Genomic DNA, 9,315 nt, shown 5'->3' on the forward strand with positions numbered 1-9,315 from the left:
ACCTTCTGAAACTTCTCAACCCTTTCTTCAATGATACTGCTGTCTGCTGTCTGTAGAACTGTTTTCCATCAGTACCAGCTATCCACACAGCTCCTTATAGTCTTCATTCAACAGGATCCATGAACTGAGTGTCTTCAATCTCCTCTTTTAGTTTTCTTTTTGTCGGTTGTGGGGCTGGAACTCTGACCCTGGGTACTGTCCTTCAATTCTTCAGTTCAAGGCTAGCGCTCTACCACTTGAGCCACAGTGCCAGTTTTTGGCTTTTTCTGTTTATGTGTCTGTGAGGAATTGAACCCTCGGACTCATGCATCTGAAGCAAGTACTATACCACTGAGCCACCTTCTGAGCCCCCTTCAATCTCCTCTTTGCTGATAGTCACCTGCATGGAAAAATGCAATTGGATATTTAAAATTGCCAACAAAAAGTGCCCTTCCCTCCAATTAATGGATTGTGAATTCAGTTTTGTTAGCATCTTGAAGGACTTACATCTTTTTCTTCCTCTTAGAAACCTAAGGTTTAGCATGATCAGATATACTTTTGCTGAAGTAACAAATTTAGGTGGCCAACAGATCCTTTACTCATTTCACATCTATTACTAGCAGGTTACATCAAACATAAACAAGAAAGGCTTAATAAATTAAGCACCACATAAAATTCTTCTGCAAATATTCTATCTGTTCCTGTGCCAACATCATGTCCTTCTCTGGAATATGTGGCTCAGGTTGGCCTTCATAGTTGGAAGTTCTTTCAAATGCAGAGTCCTGTGAACCAACGACTTCTCTAGTTCCTACATTTAAACACAAAAAAGAGGGTTTATTTTTTTTAAAACCTTCAATACAAGCTGCTGCTTTTCCCCACACCTAACCTAATCTTTGATTAAACTCAATGGGAGGGGCCCAGCCAAGGAGAGGGATCTTAGAAATGAGAAACAGCCTTAGTCTCCTGAAGACCTACCTAGGTGGTCAGCTTCAACCTGAGTTGCTCTCAAAACAACATTGATTTCTTCAACTCCCCTTATCATTGCCTCAAGTTCGTCTTTCATGTTTCTATAACTCACTGTTATTTAACATATAGCTCAACACTCCAACTTAGTGGATAGTGAAGTTAAATAATTACTTGAAATTTAATTATCTTATATTTATAAGGTTATACAAAGTGAAACCTCATTCTAAACTGAGAAATGCATTCTTGCTAAAGTAGTCATTGCATAATCATTTCTCTTCTACTGGAGTTATTGTTTGGCTTTTTATTTTTATTTTTATTTTTGTTGTCCATGAAGCTTGAACTTTGGGCCTGGCCCCTGTACCTGTGCTTCTTTGAGCTCAAGGCTAGCTCTCTATCACTTGAGCCATAGGGTCACTTCCACTTATTTTTGAGTAGCTTATTGAAGAGTCTCAAGAACCACTATCCTCAATTCTCAAGTTCCTGAGTAGTTAATATTACAGGCATGAGCCAAGCCACTAGCACCTGCCTTGGGCTAACGTTCTAAATGAAATTGTGTAAGAAAAAAATTGTCTGTTAGTAAGGATCAGTAAAAAATTCCCTCTGACTTTGGAAACATTTTTTCTTGGTTTGTGTATTTTTCTTGCTGGTGGCAATCAAATTCAGAATTTCATGCAAACTAGGCATACTATCACTAGCCATACCTGGAGTTATTTTGTGTTCTATTTATTTTAATTTTGGAGGCTGATTCTAGGACTTGAACTCGGGGTCTGGGCACTGTCCCTAAGCATTTTTGCTTAAGGTTACTACTATGCCACTAAAGCTACAGCTGTGTTTCCAACTTTTTGATTGTTAATTGGAGATAAGCCACATAGATTTTTCTCCCTTGGGTCAGCTTTGAACAAAGATTCTTAAACTTCAGCCTCTTGACTGGCTAGGATTATAGACTTGAGCCACTAGCATACACTTATGTCTTTAAAAAATATCCATTAGTAACAATAATAAATGACTTATTATTACTACAGGATCACACCTACAATGCTACCTACTTGAGAGGCTGAGATCTGTAGATCATGGTGTAAATACATCATGGTTAGACAATTCAAAGTTCATTAATTTTTGTATGTGCTGGCCCTAAGGATTGAGGGCTTCAATTCAAAGCTTGAGCACTATTTTTGAGCCATAGTACCACTTCCAGGTTTTTCATAGTAGTTTTTCAAAGTAGTTCATAGGACTACTGGACTTTTCTGCCCAGGCTGGCTTTGAACTGCCATTTGTATCCTCCTGAGTAGGATTTAACCAGAAAAGCCACACTGAAGGTGCATACATGCTCAAATGGTAAATGCTAACCTTGGCTGGAAAAAGTTAAGAGGATTCAAGCCCCAGTATTGGCACATATACACTTATATGAATGCATGTGCATACACACACACACACACACACACACACACACACACACACACACACACACACACACACAAAACAAAAAAACCAGACTCCTATACCAAGTACCCCAGGATGAAAAAAAGGTAAAAATAACAAATTATAAGATGGATGATTATTTTAAGTAGCTTCAATAGTTACTAACATGGCTATATTGTGGCTTAGGTGGTAGAATGCTTTCCTCCCATACACCAGTTCAATTCCCCATGTTGTTCAAACCAAACCAAACGAACATAAACACACCAAGAAGCATATCCTACAAAAGATATATAATACTATGTAACAAACATTAATTATTAAAAATAACTGAAAAACAGCTAAATACAGCTATGTCAAAATCATGCATGGGGGGCTGAGAAGGTGGCTCAGTGGTAGAGCGCTTGTCTTGCATGCTTGAGGCCCTGGGTTCGATTGCCCAGCACCACATAAACAAAAAGAAAAAAGCCAGAAGTAGCTCTGTGGCTCAAGTGGCAGAGCACTAGCCTTGAGCTGAAGAGCTGAGGGACAGTGCCCAGGCCCAGAGTTCAGGCCCCATGACCGGACCCAAAAAAAAATCATTCATGGGAATACTCAATATCTAAAGAATGTATTGTTTTCTATCAAATCAATCTATAAATTGAATGCAATTTTCTGAGAAGTCTTATCAGGACTTTTTATAGTTTCAGGCTGGATAGCTTAGGAAAAATGAGACCTGGAAAATGACATCTAGGAACTCTGATAGAAACAATACATTTAGAAACATACATGCACTATCTTCTTTGCTTCTAACTCAGGGTGCGTTCATCATCTTAAGGATAAGCATCTGTTCTATGGCAAAAATATATGCATTCTTTCCTGTAAGAAATACACTAAAGGGGCTGCGAAGGTGGCTCAGTGTTAGAGTGCTTGCCTTGCATGCATGAGGCCATGGGTTCGATTACTCAACACCACATAAGAAAAAAGAAAAAAGCCAGAAGTGGCGCTGGGGCTCAAGTGGTAGAACACTAGCCTTGAGCTGAAGATCTGAGGGACCGCGGCCAGGCCCAGAGTTCAGGCCCCATGACTGGACCCTCCCCCCGATAAAAAGAAATACACTAAAGACTGAATCACCAAATAACCAAGAACTCAGATGGTGTAACCCCAGAGTGATTAAGAGCAAAGATAAACACCTATATATATGGCTTTATGACAGGACTTGCTTTTATTATATAAATGCCCCTGATGTCAAAGAGCTCTTTGCGTCTACCGTTAAGAGCACTCACACTCTGAGTGTGCCTCTGTCTTTCTGTTTATCTGCTTATCTGTTTGTTTGCTTGCTAACTCAATAAAACATTGCCAAGTTTTCTTACCATGGTGACTACTCTGCAAATTTTTATTCTGTGACCAAGGACCCTAAGTCAAGAGTTCCTACTTATAGAGGGAAACTTCCCCAAACCTCACCTGGACCCAGTGACTGTTGTTCCTCAAAGTTATGAGTTGAGTTGCTGAGTGGTAGAGTGCTTGCCTTAAATGCAAGAGACTCGGTGTTTGGTCCCCACTAACAGAGGAGAGGAAGGATTTCTAAAGATCAAAAGACACAAAGAATATGAAAGAACAATTTTGGGGACACACCATAACTCAAAATGAGGATTTGTTATACTAAAGCCTAGTAATCAAGACAATCTGGTATTACAGCTGAAGAAAAAGTATTACATAGGGTAGAGAACTGAGAACAAGCCTATGTAGAATCCTGAGATTTGACATTAGACTATTCAATAAATAGCTATTTGGAATAGCTAGCTATTTATATGGAATAAGATACAAAATAGACCTTAACTTAAAGCCATAGCAAACAATTCCTAAAAACAAAGGTAGAAAGCAACACTTAAAAGCTTTAAGAATGAAATAAGAGTGCATTTTAAGAATGGAGATTTTCCCCAAGGAAATGAATACAAAGGTAGGAAAATATCAATAAGTTTACATTACAGCAACACCTTGGTTGAGTAAGTAACATCAAAAAAAATATAAACATCCTCTCTTAAGACTGAAGACATTTAAATAGTATGTATTCAACAAAGGAACATTTCAATCAAGAAGATGACAGATAGGATACATGATATTGAATAAAATATCTGAGCATGCAATTCACAAGAAAAGGCATATGTGATGTGGCAAGATTTATGAAAAATATTCTGTCAGGAACAATAAAGAGATACCACACTTGTCAGACTAGGGAAAAGTTAAAAATATACTGGACAATACCAAATGATTGGAGAAGGATTATATAAGAATATATGTGGATATGGATACAAACTTTATCATTATGCAAACTGCATATAGAGGAGTAAAAGTTATCAAACACTACTGACTAAAATTCATGAAGAAAATGTTCATACATAATATGAAGGACATCACATTTAATATGCACTGTCATAAGTATTTGTGATGATTTTTAGTACACTGGAAAATTTTTCAAGGAAGAAAAAAGGGGGTAAGAAGCCTTAATAAGGACCCTCATTTGTGAAATAACTTCAAGTACCCCACTACTTACTAGTTCGTAATGTTTTCTTTTTTGTTTTGCAATTCAGTTCCCACAGGGCAAGGGCAGGAGAGGAACAGCTTCCTTTGAATTGGGGTCATCTGCAAATGGTACCTGCATCTAGGACAACACAAATCATGAAGCTAGAGGTTTGCAAGATTAAGAAAAACAGGCTAATGGCCATGACCTCTTTGTGGAAGGGGAAGCACTGGATGGGGTGAGCAACAGTATCCCCTGCTCAGGACTCATAATCCCAGTATATAGGCTATAGTTGGGAAGGGTGGTGGACATACTCCAAGCTCCAATGTGCCATCTCTTCTGCCCTCTAGAGCCCACCCTTAGTCCAACTGGCACCACATAGGCACAATCATGTGTCCACATTCCATGAATGGGTTCCCATAGAATGGCAGGGTGGGAGCAATCTTTACATGAAAATGGATATATCTCAGATGGCACTGTCTCTGAGGCTGACAAATCATGAATAAAGAGTTCCTTTACATGATCAAGAAGAGGTCCTCACTATGAAGTCACTGTACAAGGTAAACGACTAGTTAGGGAGGTAGCAACATACCCAGATCCAAGTTAATAACCCCAGGCTACAAAGGCATTACAGGGGTATGGACACAGGGCCTGGCCCAATATGCCCACAATCAGGCCTATCTGGCATCATGTATGTGCCCTCTTATGAAAGTGTGTACTGGGGCATAGGCCTATCAGAAGGGACCAGCAAGACAGTTGTCCACATGGTGAAGAGCAAGCTACCAGGCATGACCTCTCTTTAGCAGTAGTAAGCACTATTTAGGAAGGTAGGCAGCACCCCAAGTTCCAGGCGTATAAGCCCGACTCCACAGGCCTGTGAAAGGGATGTTTTATAGTCTCCAACCCCAGCCTTTTTCTCTTGGGTCCAAAAACACCTAGGACCTATCCAATTTAAAAATAGGTTAAGTGCTTTCATGGGAAAATGTGTATACACATGCACAAAATCCCTGACCCATGATTTCATTTTCACAGGACAGAGGAGGGAATGGAATCACTTTGAATTGAAGGCCTCCCAAGGCTACACTGAAATTAACCAGCTAAGGAAAAAGGACAAGCTATGGCTTCCCTTCTTCTGGATGCAATATATTGCACAACAAGGCCACTCTGGCACCACATTTGTGCCCTCCTGTGAATGTGTATACACACATGCACAACACATATCACAACTGGATTCCCACAGTTCCAACCGGGAGTGGAACCACTTACTGAGAAGGACATAGGCACATATAGCTGCACCTGGGCTGACTCATACCAGGAAGCCAGAGGTCCCAAAGTGAAGAAAAACTGGCCGCCTTGTATGGCTTCCCTGTAACCGGATAAGCCCTGGTTAGAAAGTGCAGCACCATGCCAAACTCCAGCCCTGTAATCCCAAGCAGCACAGGCCATACTCTGCAAGGGAGACATGAAAGATCTACTCTCTAAGCCTTTCTTCCCTTGGGCTGGCATCAGCACCCAAGTGGGAAAATCTTGCCACAGGTCCTTGTGTTCCACAAACTGGTGTATACACAAGCACAATGATATACTCACTCAACCCCACACAAATATTCAGTTACCACAAAGGGAGAGTGGTCCTATTTGCATAGAAACTAGGGCATCTGGAATGGCACTGTCACCTGGGCCTTCAGAGAAGGACCTGCAAGATGTTAGTCCAAGAGGGAAAGAACAGGGATTTGGGCATGCTCTCCCTGTAGGAGGAGGAGCACTGGTTGTGGAGGGTGGACGCATGCCCACTTCGAATCCCACAACCCTGGGCTATACAGGACACAGCTAAATAGCAAAACAGGACAACTTGTAGTCAAGGAATCTCCAAGTCTTCTTTCACTTGGGTACTATAATATATAGTACACAACCAGTCAAATCTGACACTATGTACATGCCTTAGTGTGAATGTGTGTACATACATGCACAACTGCTCACCAGTGATTTGGTTCCCACAGTGTGGCAGGAGAGGTCTAACATAAAATGAAATGGGGGGCATGTGGGATGGCATCTGTTGTGGCCTGGCACAGATCAGGAATTTAGATTTCCTTAAGGTAAACAAGAGGCTCTCAATCATGTATTCACTTTAGCAGGTGAAGCACTAGTTAGGGAATATGTTGGAAGCATCCCCTGCTCCAGACCAATAATCCTAGGATACACAGGCATATGCTGGGTAGGTATGTGGGGCCACTGGAGCACCGTGTATGTACATTACTTCAAATGTCTGCAAACCCTCTCACACTTGACTCTTTTGGCATAGAGGATGAGTAGGATGAACTTACTTCAAATCACATGTATCCAGGATGGCACCCCCAACTGGGCCCACAGGACCACGAAGAGATCATGAAGCTGAAGTTGAAGGAGCCCTTGGGTATGACTGCCCTGTTAAGAGGTGAAACACTGGTTGAGAAGGGTATCAGCATCTGCAGCTCCAAGCCCATAACCTCAGCCTACACAAGTCATAGCCTGGGAGGCATGAAAAACCATGCCTCGAATGAACATTAGATGCTACATGAATGAGAAAATTTCCATCCATCATAATCACAGCCATATAATGTATATTATCTAACTATTTGAAGTAGGTGGAACATGGGTTTTTCTTGTAATTTTCAAAAATATAAAAATTAAGATCTTTTTTGTTTTTGGTTTGTTTCTTTTTTTCTTTTGTTTTATCTTGTTTTGTTTTGTTTTTGTGCCTGTCTTGGCACTTCAAATCAAGATCAAAGTGCTGTTCCAAAACCTCTTTGTGCTGAAGGTTAGCCCTGTACAAATTGAGCCACAGCAGTATTTCCAGCCTTCTCTGAGTAGTTTGTTGGAGATAAGAGTCTCATGAACTTTTCTGCCATGGCTGGCTTCAAACCACAATCCTCATTTCACAGCCTCCTCACTAATTAGAATTACAGGCCTCATGGATAGTTTTTTAAAACAGTTGTACAATGTATCAATTGGTTTTTACAATGCCTCTTAGACTTTGTCATAGTTTCCATCGACTCTTCTAATCTATAAAAACCCCACCCATCCCCTTTCTTTCCTAGTTCCATTTAGACATATGTGCATTGAATCTTATGTTGTATTTTCCAAGCCATCTACTCCCTATTCCTTTGCCTCTTTCCATGTCTCCTTTAACACCTACCCAAGGACAAGATAAGCTTCATCTTTTTACTGTTCGCATATGATATTGTTACATCAGAGAGGTTACAACATACAATTGAGTCATTATGTCGAAAATGAACTTTAAAACTTTGGTGCAGAGGGGGCTCGCAGGGGAGGATTAGGGGGGGTGGGGGAGGATGGGAAGGGATGGGAAGGGGACAAAAAGAAGGAGCCTAAAATGCTTGATAAGAAATGTACTCATTATCTTGCCCATGTAATTGTAACCCCTCTGTACAATACTTTCACAAAAAAAATTAATACAACATAAAATTTTACTGCTTTCTGTACTATATAGTCTGAACTCATATATAATTAATGGTCATGTGTTTTACTTTTTTCAAATTTCATGTTCATATTTTAGATCTAATATTACATATGAAAGGTTTTACACTCAATTTCTCTTTCTGAGTCTTTCAACATCCCTTGCACATGACCATGCATGTGTGTGTATGTGTATGTGTGTGTGTGTGTGTGTGTGTGCGCACACACACACACACATGCTAGTTCAGGTTGACAAATGCAGAGCCTTATTCACTTTTTGCTTTTTTCCTCAAGGCTAGTACTTTACCACTTAAACTACAAATTACTTCCTGCATTTTGATGGGTACTTAGAGATAATTTTCCTTAGTAACTGGTATTATTATGTATGAACCACCCAGTTCAACATATTATCACACTCTAAAGTCATTTTCAACTTCCCAATTTTTAAAGGAAATTATTGATAGGGCTTAAAACTCCAAATAAACCAGTAATCTACTGTAACTTTTGCATTCCCTTTTTCATGCCAATTAGATTATAGATAGCCTATTATCTTTGAATGCATAGTCTTTGATATCACAAAAATTATGTTCCTAAATACACCTTTTTCCTATCATACTTTTTCCTTTTTGGCTGTCATTTATGTGGCATTTATTATTATTTGTACCTGGAAGAAACATTGCATACTTGTACTTTTGTTTTCCAAAAGTCTAAAATATTTGTCTAAAATATTTGTAAGTCAAATACAACTGAGTTATTTCTAACTGCCTTTGGAATATAAAGAAAATTTCATTGTATGTATGTTTATATATGTATATATGGTACGTATGCAGGTATATGTGTATATATATATATATATATATCACATTTTTTGATCCATTCATCTATTGAAGGACATATGGTTTGGATCAATATCTTAGCTATATTAAATATTGCTGTTATAATCATAGTTGTGCTGGTAGCCTGAGTATGGCCTTGTTTGTGATCCTTTGGTAAATGCCCCA

At 39.5% G+C, this 9,315-nt stretch overlaps 1 long non-coding RNA gene across 2 annotated transcripts; it reads right to left on the reverse strand.

Moving 5' to 3' along the window:
- Positions 1-301: 301 nt before the first annotated feature.
- Positions 302-5,419, reverse strand: LOC138833401 (uncharacterized). Of its 2 annotated transcripts, none has more exons than XR_011373876.1 (3): positions 4,895-5,419; positions 487-787; positions 302-379 (listed from the first exon to the last, which is right to left on the reverse strand). It is a non-coding gene; the product is annotated as an uncharacterized lncRNA (long non-coding RNA). The 2 variants fall into 2 exon arrangements; XR_011373877.1 differs by lacking the exon at positions 4,895-5,419 and adding an exon at positions 3,805-3,838.
- Between the last annotated feature and the right edge of the window lie 3,896 nt (positions 5,420-9,315).

Source organism: Dipodomys merriami, unplaced genomic scaffold (genome assembly GCF_024711535.1).
Source record: "Dipodomys merriami isolate MVZ:Mamm:240054 unplaced genomic scaffold, mDipMer1.0.p SCAF_2060, whole genome shotgun sequence".
NCBI lineage: Eukaryota > Metazoa > Chordata > Mammalia > Rodentia > Heteromyidae > Dipodomys > Dipodomys merriami.